The 18,723-nt window shown below is 46.6% G+C and overlaps 1 protein-coding gene across 6 annotated transcripts in view; it reads left to right on the top strand.

The window, feature by feature from the left end:
- Positions 1 to 18,723, top strand: part of NAV2 (neuron navigator 2) — a 397,784-nt gene that overhangs the window by 186,567 nt on the left and 192,494 nt on the right. The gene's annotated exons all lie outside the window — the stretch shown is intronic.

The following is an 18,723-nucleotide window of genomic DNA, read 5'->3' as shown; positions in this document are numbered from 1 at the left end:
TCATAACCTGTGGTCATATCTGTCCTGTGAATTCGCAGGCCCTGACTGCGCTGTGCTCTGGCATTCCGCTCTTAGGTGAACCAATTCATAGATTTTTATGTAACCCATTGACCCAGGCATTCCACACCTAGCAATTGATCTAATCACATCAGGAAGTTAAGTGAGAAATTCATTATTCTGTTAATAAGTGACAAATATATTTCAACATTCAGTCCCAATTTTTGAAAGAGACTTAAGAGGAATAAGAGGAAAATGTGACAGGCAATTTTTTAAAACCCCAGAGCACTCGATACTTTGTGGAGAAGACTCCATTTGAAATTGTGTCCAAAGAGGCAAGCCCGCCCCCTCCCGCCATCATCTAGGTTTAGTTCTGATTCTAGTGAACAGCCACCTGAGATGGGAAACAACTAGGATAAACCTGGGACTCACCCAAAATTCATTAGCTTGTTCCATAAGGGGCCCGAGTACGCAGTTGATGTATAAAAGCCAGGAATGTTCCTCTACAGCAGTGGTCCCCAATCCCCGGGCCGCGGACTGGTACCGGTCCGTGGGCCATTTGGTACTGGTCCGCAAAGAAAGAATAAATAACTTACATTATTTTCGTTTTATTTATATTTAAGTCTGAACGATGTTTTATTTTTTAAAAATGACCAGATTCCCTCTGTTACATCCGTCTAAGACTCACTCTTGACACTTGTCTTGGTCACGTGATATATTTATCCGTCCCACCCTAAAGGCCGGTCCGTGAAAATATTTTCTGACATTAAACTGGTCCGTGGCCCAAAAAAGGTTGGGGACCACTGCTCTATACAGCACCACAACTTGTTAATTCTCCTAAGGACTCCAATCTCTGATTTTGCAGTGTGTGGGAGTCTGCAGGTCCTTAGCTGTTAGGAAAACCTGCGGGTTGTCATGATCGGCCTCATGGGCAGATCTGCCTGTGGTTTCGCTCCTGCGGGGACCAGACTGGCTCGGCCTGGCCTGGCCTGGCCTGGCCTGGCCCGCGGGACGTGTCTGCGAGCCCCACTGCGCAGCGTCTCAAGGAATGCGGGGATGCCTGGTGGCTGTTCACCGCCTTTCTCGGCTTGGGGTGGCTTTCAGGCTTCAGGCCCATCACAGATTTTCAGGAGAGAGAGAATGTCCTGTCATTTTCAACATTTGTGACATTATCTGTTTTCCTTCCATCTCCTCACATCCTCTGAATGGGTTGGTGCTGCTGGAAATCTCATACATTGCTGAGCAGTTTGGTCCATCGTGTGGATTTAAAATGTTTAGTATCCGAGACTGGATTCTCTGCATATGGAAGATGTTCTTTTCTGAATAATATGGTTTTTTTTCATTTTACAGAAAGCATATCTTTATTACATTTTCATTGTAAAAATTATTTAAAATATTCAAACAATATAGAAATTTATTAAAAGAAAAAGAATGCTATATAAACCTACCTCCCAGAAATAGCTACATGTTTATCACTTAGTCTATAATCTTCTGTATTTCTTCAAGTATATACTATCACATTTCGATAAGATAAATTTTTCCTAATGGTAACTATTTGCCAGGTACTATGCTAAGTGCTTTATTATTTTTTTTTATTTAGGAAATTAAATGGGGTGACATTGAGCAATAAGAGTACACAGGTTTCAGGTGAACATCTCTATAGCATTTGAACTTTTGATTGTGCTGTGTCCCCATCACCCGAAGTCAAATCATTTTTCATCACCATATATTTTTTCCTCTTTACTCCCTTCCTTTTCATCCCGTTTTTTATTTTTGTAACGAGAGAGGGAGACAGTGACAGACATACAGGAAGAAAGAGAGATGAGAAGCATCAGCTTATAGCTGCAGCATCTTAGTTGTTCATTGATTGCTTTCTCATATGTGCATTGACTGGGGGCTCCAGCCGAGCCAGTGACCCCTTGCTCAAGCCAGTGACCTTGGGCTGAAGCCAGTGACCATGGGGTCATGTCTATGATCCCACACTCAAGCCAGCAACCCCGTGCTCAAGCTGGTGACCTCAGGGTCTTGAACCTGGGTCCTCAGCATACCATGTCGAGGCTCTATCCATTGCACCACCTCCTGGTCAGGTCCTATTTTAAGTATAAGTAATACATTGTTTAATTCTTACAGGAACTATATATGTATACATACGTACTCTCTCACACATGTATATGACTTTGAAAAATCTTATAAAAGAAATCAAACATCAAGGATAACCTTTTTATAAGTCATTCTTTCTTCATAATGGTTGCATAGTACTCCACTGTATGAACTTACCTTAATATTCTTAACCACTTTAAGTTGCTTCTAATTTTTTGATATCACAAATAGTACTAAGATGAACTTTCTCTTTACTCTTTTGCACGTATACAATCATTTCACTGGCATTGCTACATTAAAGACTATTCACATTTTACAGGTGTTTTAACATTGCCAAATTTGGTTCCCAAAAGGTTATGGCTATTTTTAATCCCCATCAACAATGTATGAGAGGGCTAGTTTCTGTACACCTGACACCACTGTTCTTGTCATCCCCTGGGGGAGAAAATGCTCCTTGGAATGAAGCAAATCATTTTAAGAAATAAAACATGATCGTTGGCCATCTTTATGGAGCTTTGCTGTGAGTTACAACCAGTGACCTTGGCATGGTACAAAAGCTCTTGGATTTGAGATCAAACTGCCAGCAGCTAACGTGATCTCACTCAAGACACTCACCTTCTCCAGGCCTCCGTTTCTCCTCCTCTGAAGTGAGCCTGGGGTTCTCTGTCACTGTGTCACTATGAAGCGCCAATGAATTCTGTTTTCCTGGCCCTTTGGCCTTGTGTGTTGGGAGCCCCGTTAGCACTTTCTGGTAGGTTTCCTCCTCCGGCCTTCATTCTGTGTCACTTCCTTCCTCTGTGCACTCCTGCCTGTCACCAGCAGAAGAGAAGAGCTAGACATGGCTGGAGACAGAGTCTTACAGCCTTCAGCACTCTGTCATGTCGGAGTAACATCAGGGCCATTGATTCAGAATCTCTGTAAACTTGTCACTTTGTGGTCGGCGAACCAAGTTATTTATCTGAGTTAGTGATTGGGAGATGTAACTAACCGTGAAGAAGTTGCTGTGTCCTGCCATTAACCAGGGTTCTGACATAAACTTACAGCTTAGACTGAGATGGCATGAATTCCGGGGACCGGATCACACAGGAACGTGTATGGTTGAGGGGCCTCCCTCCCTTGCTGTTTCTTCTATTTGTTCGTTTCCTCACTCTTTATACCGAACATTGGGCTTACTGTAGTGACAGAACTGAGACGCGGACTCTGCTATCCAGGGGCGCCGAGCCTCGGGGGAGGAGCAGTGCCTGCATGTCCTGTAATAGGGAGATGCTCAGAGATGTGCAGAAAGAGAGCGACTTCGCCAGGAAGGCTAGGGGAGGGCTTCGGAGAGGTGATATCATGTGAGACGCGGACTCTGCTATCCAGGGGCTCCGAGCCTCGGGGGAGGAGCCGTGCCTGCATGTCCTGTAATAGGGAGATGCTCAGAGATGTGCAGAAAGAGAGCAGCTTCGCCAGGAAGGCTAGGGGAGGGCTTCGGAGAGGTGATATCATGTGTGATGATTTCTATCCCCAGACTTCTGCTGATAGGAAAGGAAGGGACGGCTGGGAAGGAATGACTCATCCCGCTGTTGTGGTCCAGGTGCTAATCTGAGGGGACATCTGCCAGGGTCACTGTATTCATAAGCTCCTGTCCTGTGAGGGGGGAACTTCTGCAGGATCATTTCAGGGGTGGGCTGGGCCTCCCCTGGCCATCAGGAGACCTCAATCGTTCCAGAGCTCTTCGCCCGGGCCAGGGAGAGCTTGATGTCTGTCAGTGCTCCGTGGGCCGTCATCTCATTTGGGAATCAGCTGTAAAGTCACCATGACCCTCCAACCAGAAGCCATAATTGTCCGAGGGCTTAAAAAGCCAGCCTAGAGATTTGAACCAGGGGTCAGGGCGGGGGGGGGGGGGGTATCATTGAACTTGAGGAAGTCTCTGAGGGGTCGTCTGGAACTAGAACTCAGCTGTGGAGGCCAGGCAGGAAGGATGAATTAGAAGCTGCCAAACTTAGGGACCTCACATGGCACTGGAGGGAAAAAAGGAAAAAGCCTAGCATGTGCTGGAGAAATTGTACCAGTCTCCTGAGTCAGAATAGTTATCTTGGGGGAAAGGTTTAGAATCCTGCAATTAAAGAGAAGTGTTTACCTTAAAGGCAGGCAGCTTTGTTTGAGTCCTGGCCTTGCCACTCCCAGGAGTGTGGCTTTGGGCAAGTGCACTGCTCAGCAGGCATCGGCTCAGGATCACCCTCAGAGGGCCGTCCTAGGCCACACCTGGCATTCTTCTACTCACTATACAGATAGGAATCGCAGGTGTTTCATTTCCATAGGAGCGGCCCTTGCAGTGTATACAGCAGTCCACTCAGCCATCCAGGTGTTATTTTATTTCTTTTTTGACAGACAGACAGACAGACAAATAGGGACAGAGACAGGAAAGGAGAGAGATGAGAAGCATCAATTCTTCATTGCAGCATCTTAGTTGTTCATTGATTGGTTTCTCAAATGTGCCTTGACCGGGGGGCTACAGCAGAGCAGGTGACCCCTTGCTCAAGCCAGTGACCTTGGGCTTCAAACCAGAGACCTTTGGGCTCAAGCTAGCGACCATGGGGTCGTGTCTGTGATCCTATGCTCAAGCCAGTGACCTCACGCTCAAGCTGGTGAGCCTGCGCTCAAGCTGGCAACCTTGGGTTTTGAACCTGGGCCCTCCACATCCCAGTCCGACACTCTGTCCACTGCACCACCGCCTGGTCAGGCCATCCAGGTGTTATTGCTGCCCCCTCCCACCTCGGGTGACAGCTCAGGTTTGAAGGTACAAGACTCTCATAGGGCAGGTATATGGGTCACCCTAGCTTAAAAGACACATACCACGTGGGTACATCTCTGTGCGTATACCTTCCAGGGTTCCCCAAAGGATTAGGCCTGATTAGTAGAGTCACAGCCCTCTGAGAAGCCCCAAATGATGGTGTGTCCCCCCCCCAAGAGGTATTTAGACTTCAGTTATAGCTCCTCCCAGTCCAGTTAGGTCTGACTCTCCAGGGTCATTTTTACCATGAGCCATCAGTGTTGCTTAGTAACAACTGACATTCTATCTTTATCAGGTTTCCAGAGGAAGTGTTACAAGTTTAACCCAAGGTCAAATTCTCATGCAGTTCAATTACCTGTGAATTGGCAACAGGCTGCTCTAGCCCAAATGATGGAGGAAGTTAGATATGAAGCTTTCTCTCTAATTTTTTGTGTAGCCCAATTCAAGTTTTCTGTACTTGTCACCTCTATTGCTTGTGACATTTCTGTGAAGGATATGACTTGTTTCCTGATAGCTGGAGTTTATTGACATCATGGGTTTCATTTGCATGGCATGAAAAAAGTACCAAGTTCTACTCATTTGAAATGTTGTATGGTCAGTTTGCTGTCTGTAGACGCACCCTTTCACAGGTGGACGGGCAAAGGTTCATGCCTCCTGCAGTAAAGGCAGGTTTCATTTTTCTAGTTTGCATTTCATACCAGTTTCCTTTGGTTACAATTTATTGACATTGTCTAATTGGATAGGTAAGAAGACCCACTGCCCCAGTCTTCAAAATAATACCCACACAGCCACATTGTCCCTCTCCCACATCGTAAGTGCAGATTGCCCAGATGTGATCTCAGCGGCAACAGGTCCAACGTGGTAGGTCTCTGTTGAGTCTGAAGCACACAGCACAGGTGTCGTGATCTGGTGAGACCATGAATTCAGTACTTAGTCTACACTGCTGTTTCTCAAAGTACGTTAGTGGACCATCGACATGATCATCTCTTGAGGTAATTGCTAAAAATACGAATCCTAGGGCATTGCAAACCTTATCCTAATTCTGATTTCTGAGTGAGAGCCCGGAAGTCTGCATTTACACTGCTGTCATCCTCGTAGCACTGAAGGTTGAGAACCCCTCTCCTAGGAGGGCTACTTGGTCACCTATGAAAGGACATGCTGCCTTCTAACTGCCGTCCAGTTCTCTGCACTAGTTTGTAGTGTGTTGTGTTGGGGAATGGAAAATTACGTAGTTGGACACCCAGACTAATGCTTAGCATACAGAAAGAGCTCAATAAATAGGAAACCATTTAAATTTGCGCATGCGTTTTGTTGTACATACATTTAAATTCATCCTCGGAACCAGCAGCTTATACTGGGTAGACTGAACTCGACTTGCATAGGTCTTCATGTCTTTTGGTTTCATGCTCTTGCCTCACTAAATCTTTAATGAAGTTCTTAATTTTAATTTTAAAAATTTCAACACTACCTTGTTTCAGTTGAGCTAATGAAAATAAGGGAAAAGATTTTGATTCCATACTTAGGCTGGAAATACAGAAAAGAGAGTGTCTTTGTGGGGCTAGATTGGAGCAAGGAGCATACAATGCAAGGAGATGCTCCAAGGGAGGAAGTCAGCTCACCCTTCCCCTGATTGGAGAGCCACCTGCTGGCTCTTGCTCTGCGCAGCCCTCGAAGAGCTCGGCTACTCTGTGAATATGAGAATACTGCCTTATTCAGAGTACTGCCCTACTAGTCATACCTAGAGAGGAGCCCGAGAGATGCGCCTTCCTTCCTGTACTTCATCCTAGATTTTGCCTTTAACCTCTAGCGTTAAACTAAAGTCAGATCTGAAGGCAGAAGCACTTGTATCTGTATAGTCTCTCTACCACCTTTGAAACCCATTTTCTTGATCTACTGTGTAATTCAGGAGAGCCATCAGAGGAAGAGACCCATCTATCCCTCTAATGTGTTGAAACTTAATAACCTGTCAAGCTAAAGCCATCCTGAGCTAGGAGTAAGAAAGCTATAACCATGTTTGCTTTTCTCTAACTATGGACAGGTTTCAAAGCCCATGTGTGAGCTTATGCGTCTGCTGTACTTTCTCTGGCTTTTTTTTTTTTAAATAGGTAGAATGAGCGGAGAAAAGAGAGAAAATAAATCATTCAGGAAGACGAAATCTATTTGATTAGTCTTGCGTCAGGGATAGAAAATGACTAGTTGATGTTCATCGGACCCTCAGGTGATAAATCTCAGCCCTGCCTTTGCTTCCGCCTGCTGTGTGGAAAGTGTCACGCATATAGGAATTCCATTTGATTTCAAGGATCATTGGTAAGGAGAAGGATTTACATTTCTAGGTGCTCTCATCGCCATTTTTATCCAGGTGTTATCTGCATTCAGGGCTTAGTTTAGTCATTGATTTAAATGTCATTTATTTATTTATTTATTTAGTATTTTTCTGAAGTGAGAAGCGGGGAGGCAGAGAAACAGATTCACGCATGTGCCTGACCGGGATCCACCCGGCAAGCTCACTAGGGGGCGATGCTCTGCCCATCTGGGGCGTTGCTCCATTACAACCAGAGCCATTTTAGTGCCTGAGGCGGAGGCTTGGAGCCATCCTCAGTGCTTGGGCCAACTTTGCACCAATGGAGCTTTGGCTGTGGGAGGGAAAGAGAGAGATGGAGAGAAGGTGGGGGGGGGAAGGGTAGAGAAGCAGATGGGCGCTTCTGTGTGCCCTGGCTGGAAGTCGAACCTAGGACTCCACATGCCTGGCCGATGCTCTACTGCTGAGCCAGCCAGCCAGGGCTTAAATGTCCTTTTTAAAACAGTATTTTTCTTCTCCAAGTTAGGCATTTGACAGTGTTCATTAGTATGAGAAGATAAATACATTTGGGATAAACAGAATTAACTTCTGTGAGCATACGTGGCCCATAGTTGCAATGCAAAGTCCAAGGACAGACTGCTGGTCAGAACAAGGGAGAGCTTCTGAACAGCACGGGGCAGTCTGTAGCTGCTACAACTCGCTGAGGCGTTTCTCGTGAGCTCATGCATGGCCACCTCCCTCTGCTGAGGACATGGCAGCCTCAGGCTTAAATGAACCTAACAGATAAAATGCCAGTTTTTCGCTGCAGCTTGCCCTCATGATTCTGTAAGCATGTGCATTTCATTAGAATACCAACACATCACTCATGTGCCAGAGAACGGTCTTCTGATGAGCATGTCGGAATGGGGATTCTGTGGAGAATATTCCTCTCCAGGGTCGTGGTCATAACACATCCACGTTGTAAGTCTCTGCTGCCCCCTACTGCCCAGGTTTTGTATCATGTCTGACTGGAGTGTTCCTTTCCAGACTGGCATTGTCGGGCACTCTGGGAAGATAAAAGACTTCAGACTCTATATATTTTCTTTCATACAGGGCCCTCCCAACATTTGTTTCTTCAGTTTGGGGTAGTGTGTGGGGGTCTGAAGAAACCCCACATTGTGGGCATGTTCAGGTTCATGTGGCAGGGTGGAAAACTTTCTCTCGAGTGGTGAGGAAGTGACAGCAGGCTTGAGCTAAAATCAGTCGTCTCAGGACCGTCCACCCCCTCCCTTCAGTGGCTGCCAGCTGGTGGATTCAACAATCAGGTCTGGCTCTAAGGATAAGGATTTTTGAAGGTCCTGGGAGATTTTTGCTGCAAGAAAAGTTATACTACATTTGGCTTCCTTTCTAAGAGGCAGATAATTTCAACCAGACTGTACGGGATGGAGTAAATGAGTCTCCGCTTCTAATTATGCACTCGTGTGCTTGGAACTCAATCTGTCATCTCGGCAACGCGTTTTGGGCGCCTTCTATGTCTTCGGCATCATGCTAGTCACTAAATATTCAAAAGTGTGTGTGTGTGGGGGGGAGAAACAATTAGTGATCTCTGCCCTCACGGAACTTGGAGTTTGGTAGAAGAGACAGATATTAAACAAAACATGAATTATCTCATTACCCTTTTGATAACTGCTTAAGATGAAGGTTAGGTGCTGGGACGGAGGGGGAGAGGGGGAAACTTAAGTCTCTAGATTAGGTAGAGCCTCATCAGATGAGACCCAGATGGTGTTTGCCAGGGTTGGCTGTGCTCACAACACCCATTCTCCCACCCAACAGTTAGAAGCAAAGGATGCTTAAGAAAGTTGTATAGAGAAAGACCAACTTTCTTTTAAAATGAAGGTCTGTGTCCTGGGCCAGTTTTGTCTCTGGCCACAGAGGGTAGAACTAAAAAATTACAGGGCTGTAAACGTTGGCTCTGTTAAAAAAACAAAACAAAACAAAACAAAGGAACGATTTCACCTTTCTCACAGTTGCACAGGCTGCTGAGGGTAGAGTTCCCTGACCCCAGAGGAGCGGAACAGAGGCTGGGCCATCAGCTACTACGGCTACGAGAGGTGGGGTTTCTTAGGTTCGTAGGTAGGTGGGAGCACACAGTCTCTGAGATCCCTTGCAGAGAGAGGATTTGATGGTCTCAGGCCAGAGGCAGAGTCTGTGTGATTTCAGCAGGTTCCGGAGAGGCCAGGCAGCGATATGCATCCCCCACAGCTTGTTCAGGTCTCAAAGCCCCGCCTGTGGGTTGGCTCCTGAGGTCTTCATTCATTCCAAAAAGGCACTTAATTCTTGATTGTGTTGCATTTCACGCCGATAATGGACTGCGTGCAGTTTGTGATGACTTCTTGACTTCGATTACACACAGGGGGGATGTCTCCCTTAACTGCAGATAAGTTATTCCTGTCTTTGCCAGGCTTATTCTCTGGGACTATCAGAAAGGCCACAGGCAGGGATCTCTGCCACCTAGAAGAAGTCATGACTACTACTGTGACTGTCACCCAGCGAGAGGTTATTCATGGCCGGTTTCTGCCATTTAACACTTGGATTCCTTTCCTCAGCCTCTCGTGAGAAGAGCCAGCTGCAAATATATCCAGGCCATTCTCCGTGCAGGCTTATTTTAAAAAGTCTATTTCACATGTGTGCCATGGGTTGCAGCATCCATTCATTCATTTGGGAAAACCAGGGAGAGAGCCCGCCTTCTAGGAAAGAAACGGGGCTCTGGCCCTTGAGTAGTAAACCTCCTTAGGGGGTCAGGGGCCTTATGTCAAATTCATCTGGTGCTGAGTCAATACCAGTGAGTACCTGTGAAGGAGGGTGACATTTCCACATAGGACATACGTGCTAGGGTCAACATTATAAACTGGATCACTTGACTCCAAGTTTGCTCTTTCAGCCAAATTCTGAGCCATTTCGGTCTCAAACCCTTTCATCAGAAGTAGTGATTACTTTTCCCAGCACATCGTCAAACCTTTTACTGCCTAGGAAACAGGAAATAATAGGGAAACTTGTGGTAGCTAGCCTTCTTCTGGACCCTCTAGCCTTGATACGACTGGTGAAGCAGGTTCGGGTTTGTTGGCTCCCATCTCCCCAGGCCCTAAGAATTATAGTTTCATATAATAGCCATTTGTTATTCCTCGCAAGCCTACAGGTTGACGGGCCAGCTCTGCCACGGTGTGCCAGGCTCCGGTGATCTGATGGGCTTGCTCATGCATCAGAGTCGCCTGAGACGCTGGCATGTACTGAGATAACCCCGCTCTTTCTACCTGGTCTTTTCATCCTCTAGTACGCTCGTCGAGGCTCTTCTCCTGGTGAGGGACGAGTTCCAAGCTAGAGGGCTGAAGTATGCAACACCCTTCGAGGCCTGAGCTCTGAAAAGGGGGCTTTAGTTCTTTTCTGCTTTATTCTGTTAGCCAAAGCAAGTCACCTGGCCTGTCCAGGTGCATGAGGATGGGAAACATTCTGCCCATGGAGAGCGGTGCTGCAAAGTCACATGGCAAAGCAGATGTGACATAGAGAGGGGTGGAGACTTGGGCTGATTTTGCAGTCAATCTACCACACTATGTAAGTTGGGTCGAATAAACATGCATTGATGGATTGATTTCCCTCATCAAGCTAATAGTCTTATTTTCACTGAAATCACATGAAAATGGGAATACTCTGAGCTATGAAAGGTAAGCTAAGACACATTTATTGTTTCCTGCAAGCATAGGGAGGGGGCGTGTAGCTTGGCGAGCTCTCTGTAGGAGTGTGTGTGTGTGTGCGCACGCGCACGTGTGTTTGGGGTAGGGGTTGACTATTATGGGTATGGAGTTTCTTTTTGCTGTAATTTAAACATCCTTGCGTACTCCAGTGCCCCAGTTCTCTCTGGCTAGCAGATACAATCCATTCATTGAGGGGACACAAGCTCCATTTGCTTTATGGTGCCCCCCTTTGGCCAAGGTAGGAACTGCCTGTGGAAGCATCTCGTAGCATAGGTCTGGCTCTGAGTAAGCCTGTTCTCAGGGCCTTTGGAATCCTTGGTCCTCAGACCCAGGCTCCTCTGCCTTCCTTTCTTTCTTTCTTTCTTTTATACCAACTGGTACAACTTGTCATGTGATGAAAATGATCTGAATGTAAGACTGGAGTTCAGGACCCCAGGGGTTTAGTTCCAACAGTCCTTCTTGATGGCCATGTAAAGTTGATGGATTATTTAACATCTCTGAACTCCCAGTTCCTCAGCTCTCAAATACAAATGAGAATAGCACCAACTCATAAAGTTACTGTGAGGATGACATGCAATGAAACATGAAAAAAAAATCATGTTTGTTGAATGCGTTCATTCAGGAGTATACAGCGTGACCAAGCAGTGGTGCAGTGGATAGAGTGTCGACCTGGGAGCCCAGGTTCGAAACCCCAAAGTTGCCAGCTTGAGTGCAGGCTCATCCAGTTTGAGCATGGGCTCACCAGCTTGAGTGTGGGCTCACCAGCTTGTGTGTGGGGTCGCTGGCTTGAGCATGGGATCATAGACATGACCCAATGGTCGCTGGCTTGAGCATGGGATCATAGACATGACCCAATGGTCGCTGGCTTGAGCAAAGAGTCTCTGGCTCAGCTGGAGCCCCCCAGCCAAGGCACATATGAGAAAGCAATCCAGTGAACAACTAAAGTGCTGCAACAACAAGTTGATGCTTCTCGTCTCTCTCCCTTCATATCTGATCTTTCTCCCTTCATATCTGTCTGTCTCTCTATTGCTAAAAAAAATAAATTAATTAAAAAATAGTATACAAAGTCAAATGACTGCAAGGGGCAGAGTGAGCAGAGCAGCTGAACTGAGAACCCCAAAGAGCCACTTCTCCACGCTGCAGATCAGAAGTCTAAAGCAACCATGTAACCACATCTTCTTGCTTGGCTGTGTCTCTTCTGGCTAATCCTTGGTGAAGGATGTTTTTGAAAACCAAGGGACCAAGATACACAGAGTGACTGTCACAAAAAAAAAAAAAAAAAAAAAAAAAGAAGAAGAAGCTTATTAGCAAATAAACGCATATCATAGCTTGGTGAATCTCCATCCATCTGGGTGTCTTAGAAATGTAACCTATTGATTCTCTAAACTCCCCCCACTGCCACTCAGTGAGATTGGGGGAAATCAAAACAAAAGTGTTGATTAAGACAAGCAAACATATTGGAAGAAGCATTTGTTAGGTTGTCTGTTTTGTTTTTTTTTAATAAATTGGCTACTGAAGTAGAAGAAAGCAGAAATATCTTTCAGCAGAGTTTTAAACAAAAAAGTATTAACTAACTTAATTATATATTTTTATATTTTATCTGATATTTTTTTATTAAGTGAGTGATGGGGAGGCAGAGACAGACTCCCACGTGAGTCCTGACCGGGCTCCACCTGGCAAGCCCCCTAACCATGCGATGCTCTGCCCATCTGGGGCTGCTGCTCCATTGCTTGGTAATTGAGCTATTTTAGCACCTAAGGTGAGGCCACGGAGCCATCCTCAGTGCCCGGGGCCAACTTGCTCGAACCATTCAAGCCATGGCTGAGGAAGGGGCGGGGGTGGAGAAGCAGATGGTGGCTTCTCTTGTCTGCCCTGACTGGGAATTGTACCTAGGACTTCCACACGCCTGGCTGATACTCCACCACTGAGCCAAATGGCCAGGGCCTAATTATATTCCTTTAAAACAACTTTAAAAGGTCACGATTGATGATTTTTGCAGTGTTTTGGAACAAAGCACCTTTTGATTAGTGAGGGATTTTTATTTTTAATGTAATTCTATTTTTCCTTTTGTTTGCCCCTCATTCTTTTGTCTGAGCTCTCTGATCATGTTAATCCATCCAAACCCGCAATCTGAAATAACCTGCTGCCCCGCTCTTGGGACCTGGTGACTGAAGCATCTCTGGACTGTGAGAGGAAAGGCATTATAGCTGAGAGAGCAGCTCCAGGAAAGGGCTGGACCCCCGACGCTGGGTGTGGCGATTTCTGAGCTCCCTCTGTCTGAGCATGCCAAGATGTCATGGCTCTGGCCTTGGGGTGTCGTCAGCCTTAGTGGTCATATCTTGGCAAATGAAGTAGCCACTGCTGGCCGGAAACTGATCAGAACTGTTCACTCTCATTAAGGAACCCCTCAGATCACCTTTTGGCATGAAACGCTTCAGAAATCATCAAAGGGCTGAGGTAGAGGCTGGATTCCTTGAAGTGGTTCCAAAGGCTTTGGCATATCTGCCTTTTGGATGAGCTTAACTAAACAGCTTTTCAGGTCTGGGGTGGAGGGGGTGGGGAGAGCTCCCTGGCACTGAGAGGAACACTGAGGTGGGGGTAGGGTGGGGAGTGTGGGGGTGGCTCTGACTGGCCCACCGTTTCCTCCCTGCTCTCTTCCCCCCTGCCTCCTCCCTGTGGCCCTTCCAGGCTCTCAGTCTCTTCTGTGAAGGTAACGTCCCAACACCAGGTGGATCAGAGAGCAAATCCAAGGTTAGGCACTTCCTGCAGTGATGGTGATATTCTGCATCTGTGCTGTCTAATATGATAGCCACCAGCTGTGTGCCTGGTGACAGTGAGGAACTGATTTTTAATATAGTCAATGTTAATTAAATTAAATGGCCACACACGGGTAGTGGCTATAGTATCTGACAGCACAGCTCTGGGTAATAGTTTAGCGAGCAACCAGAGGGCCTGCCATTGAAATTTGCTATTAAGAAATGGTTTCATAGCCACAAAAGACCAAGTATTTTATGAATCCATTTATATGATATGTCCAGTGTAGGCAAATCTGTAGCAATGGAAAGTAGATGAGTGGTGCCAGAGTTAGGAGTTAGGCTGAGTGTGTGTGTGTGTGTGTGAGTGTGTGTGTGAGTGTGAGTGTGTGAGTGTGTGTGTGAGTATGTGAGTGTGTGTGTGTGAGTGTGAGTGTGTGTGAGTGTGAGTGTGTGTGTGTGTATGTGAGTGTGTGTGTGTGAGTATGTGAGTGTGTGTGAGTGTGTGTGTGTGTGTGTGTGTGAGTATGTGAGTGTGTGTGTGTGTGTGTGTTTGGGGTAGGGGTTGACTACTATGGGTATGGAGTTTCTTTTTGCTGTAATTTAAAAAAATTATGCCCTGGCCAGATAGCTCGGTTGATTAGAGCGTTGTTCTGAGACTAAAAGAGTTCTGGGTTCAATCTCTGGTCAGGGCACATACAGGAACAGATCAATGTTTCTGTCTCTCTCTCTCTCTCTCTCTCCAAAATCAATAAATACATTTAAGAAAAAAAATTAGGTTGCAATAATGTTGGTTGCACTAAAACCATTAAATCATACCCTTTAAGTGGGTGGATGTTATGGCACGTAAATTATATTTCAAAATGGTTTTTAAAAAGATAGCTTGCTTTCATGCCATATTCAAATAATGTGCTGACCTTGCTCCGCTCACACCCAGTGCTTGTAGTTAAGTGCCTTCTGCTCCCTGGGCCTCAGTTTCCCCTTCATTAAAATGAAGTATTGCCTTTGCCTCAAGGGTAACAAAGAAGAGAGTTTCTGGTCCTCCTTTCCTTTTATTTAACTTTAATCCGGTTCAGATGTGATGGCCCCTGGGGTGGAGAATGTACCCCTCTTTCTGTTTCCAAATCCAGAGGCTGCCCCAGTTGCAGGGGAGCCACAGGCAGCCAGCAGCTTTGAGGCAGGTAGTGGACCGTGCCCACCCACCCTGCCCCGCCCTCTGGAACCAGGTGGAGAGAGCCTTGCCCCGCCCTCTGGAACCAGGAGGAGAGAGCCTTGCCCCGCCCTCTGGAACCAGGTGGAGAGAGCCTTGCCCTGCCCTCTGGGACCAGGTGGAGAGAGCCTTTGGTGCCAGTCTGGGAATTTTAAGTAACAGCTGAGGTATTTACCTTTTTGCCTTTGATCCAGATAGAAACAGATTGTAACTCCAGGTTGTCAAAGCACAGAAACAGCCCTCCTTACCTTTTCAGTGCGGATTCCCTGGGGGCGAAGAGGACACTCCTGGTGGAGAAAGGTCTTGCCGGTTTTGGTGGTTTGTGGCCCTGGTCAGCAAACCGTGGCTCGTGAGCCACATGCGGCTCTTTGGCCCCTTGAGTTTGGCTCTTCCACAAAATACCACATGTGGGCGCTACCTCGATAAGGAATGTACCTACCTATATAGTTTAAGTTTAAAAAATTTGGCTCTCAAAAGAAATTTCAACGGTTGTACCGTTGATATTTGGCTCTGCGGACTAATGAGTTTGCCGACCACTGGGTTAGGGGATCCTGGGGAATCTCTGGGGAGTTCCTTCAGGAGGAGGCTTAAGCTGATCTTTTGGTTCCATGTGGGCTTTAGGAAAACAAAGGTCGATCAAAGGGTCATAAATCAGTGACATCAGAGCAAGCAATTGCTACCATCATCTTTCTCCTCCTCCTCGTCTTAATCACTGTCATGAAGCCTTACGTCAGTGAGCAGATGCTCTAAGCGCCCGCCTCGTAAGTAACCTTAGGACCTGCTTTCAGTTTAGGTGAGGTGAGGTGAGTTGATGGGCTCTGACCAGGAAGGGACATCGCTATGAAGATAATGGTAACGGGAGCTGCTGGTTATGGAGGAATTTTCATGAGCCTGGAGGTGTTTTAGGTACTTGGCATACATAGCCTCGTTTCATCCTTCATACCATTACTAGGAGGTATATTGTCTCCACTTAACAGTTACAGAAAAGGGCTCAGAATGCTTAAGTAAGTTACCGTATTATAGAGCTGGCAAGGTCCAGATTTCAACTAGACTATCTGCATGATTCTAAAGCTAGTATTTTGGTTTTAACCATCATACTATCATAGAAGCTAGCTTTGAGTAAATACATTCATCACTGAGTCCCTCTTTTAAAGGGTCAGGGACTGTACAAATCGCTGGAGATGCAGCTATGACCAGAACCAGCAAATGCTCGATGAGTGGTGAATTAATTTTCTAGAAGAAGGAAGGGGTAGACTAGACAGAGAGAACATGTACAAAGACCAGGGGGTGAGAAGGGGCATGAGCAAGGAAAGGAAAGTTGAGTGTGGACATGGGTCTGTCTGAAGCAGGCAAAATGACTTTCTCAATTCTACCCAGCAAATCAATGCTCGACTCTGAGTTCTCTGAAAGCAGGTAACACTGTGCTGTGTTCAGTATGTCCTTGTTGAAAGAAGAGATGGTGGCTGAGGTGGGATTAGAACCCACGTGTCCTCGGTTTGTTTAGTGTGCTGTCCAGTCATCTGTGTTTCTGTGCAAACCTTTGGACAATTCCAAATCTGTCTTGGCCAGTGGATGACTGTGATACTGTGCTTTGTAATGACGATACGTTTGGTCTTCATCCCCTTCTCTGGCACACAGCTCCTGAAGCCCTTGGAATTTCCTAAATGATGAGTGCCTTAGAGGAGGCTTTTGTTGTGTTACTGAATCCACTCCATGAGACGAGTCACTGCTGATGGCGGTGTCCCTGCAACCAGCCACAGAATGGACATTCATTAAAGGAATGAATGCATCCTTCAGAGTCCATTTCAAATGCCCACCTGCATGAAGACCATCCCATTAGTTTAACTGGAAATCCTTGCCTTGGGAGCATGGTTACATCTCTTCCTAACTGGAATAATTTTCCTAGGGCCCCAGGTTTTATTATTTTTTTCTCTGGTACCCTACCTGCCCCTCCAAGGTGCTTCATTTGGACATTTGCTCACCCAGCATGTTTGCATCCAGACTGACTTCTGTGAGTTGAAAACTTACTGGCAACTCAGAGAGAAACTAGATTAAGCAGATACTTTCAGTGCACCGTTTTACTGAAGGCAGGGCCAGGGCATGTAATCTGAGTTGTCCAAGGGAGCCCATGCATTCCTGGCTGCTATTTTAAGACTCGCCTCCTAGGTCGATATCCTTCAGGGTTATTTGGTTTAACTTCTGCCCTGGAATCTGGCTCGCTTCTGCGCATCAGCGTTGTCAGGAAGGCGTCTTCTCCAGGGGGCCGGCCGGACAGCTGCGGAATAGCTGGCATTTTTCTTTCCTTCACTCTGTATTGACAGCAGGTTTGAATCACCCTGCCCTGTTTTCCTGGAACATAACCGGGCCAGAAATCATGTGAAAACCATTGAGGATGCCTAATTGGATCTTCTTGGCAATGAGAGGGAAGCCTTGCCTTGGTACATTTTGTATTTTCGTGTTTGGAGATTTATTAAGAACACGAAAGAGCCTCCCTTTTCTGCCCTTCCTATTTCCTGCCGATCAGCATGGGTGTGGGGGATCGTTTCACAGTCAGGAATAGCCCACCAGCCCGCTGCTTCCACCCCATAACCTGGGAAGTGCTTGGAGAAGTCCGTCCGCTCATCCCTTTGCGGTTGGCCACACCGGGTGGCTCTTCTCATGTCAGCTGGGTCTCTGGCTGCCTTTCTTAAGCTTATGCACGTCTCTGGCAGAGCCTTTCCCCTTTGTACAGGGAGAGGCAGAGTTCTCCAAATAGGAAAGCTAATAAAATGGGAACATGTAGCCAGAGCTGCCTGTGTGAACTCCTGCCCAGTTGCAAGCCAAGTTGGTGCCTGTCTTTCCCTGAGAGGAGGACTCTGAGGCATGAGGAGGAGGGAGACGTGCAGCCCCAGCTCTGGTCCCAGATCTGCTACTAATTTGAAAAATGACCTTGAGCAGTAAGCGTGCTCTGTGGGTCTTGGGTTCCGCCCCTTTCAGGAGGGGCATCACCCTCACGGCCGGACAGAGAGCTTCCTTTCACGGATGGAGAGCTTCCTTTCAGCCGTCATGTCCTTTGATAGCAGGATGGTTTCCTGATGGAATGTGCCTGCCTCTGCACCTTTCTTATCCTCTGGCCTTCCTCACCCTCCTGCAGGCAGTGCCTCGTCTCCAAAAGCTAATACAGCTCTGGGTGAAACTTGCATGTCAAACCAGAAGGAGGACTTAACCCATGGAAACGGCTTTTACCCTGGATACCAGCTGGGGACTTCCTGAGCCAGCCACACACTAAGCCAGCTTGTACCAGCTCATGAAAATCAGTTCAGAACTTTGGGGGAGTTTCACAAGACTGTGGATATCACGTTGGTAGATTGAAATCTGCCGCAGCAGGAGTATTTACACCACAGACGTCAGCAAACGCTACAAATCAGAACTTTCATTTCCCCTTCAGGGAGCCTGTTGTTAGACATTCACTAGCCTACCTCTGAGAGTCAAATGAGATGGATCTGCCAGCTCGCAGGTGGAAGGAGACCCAGTGTCCTTCCTAATATTTCTGGAAGTGTTGGGCTTATTTGGTTTTGTTGGGTTGAGGGTGAGGTTACATTACTGTTGGTTAGTATTTGTTCCTAGTTCCTATTTTGTTGAAATACTTCAGACTTTAGATCATGTGTCTTACCATTCTCTGTGCAATATCCCTTTCGTACCCATTGGAACCTACCCAACTCCTTCAATCCTCAAAAGAATGACATAACACTTTGCACACAGTAGATTTTTCCTGAAGGTTTAAGGCCATGGAGGGGTTACAGTGTTGCAATACAAACAGCTTAAGATTGAATATTGGACCTACTGTATTGCTCAGTGTCCTTCTGTCCCTCCCCTTTCTT

Source organism: Saccopteryx leptura, chromosome 1 (assembly GCF_036850995.1).
Source record: "Saccopteryx leptura isolate mSacLep1 chromosome 1, mSacLep1_pri_phased_curated, whole genome shotgun sequence".
In the NCBI taxonomy this organism is placed as follows: Eukaryota; Metazoa; Chordata; class Mammalia; order Chiroptera; family Emballonuridae; genus Saccopteryx; species Saccopteryx leptura.
This window is presented reverse-complemented; position numbering and strand designations above follow the sequence as displayed.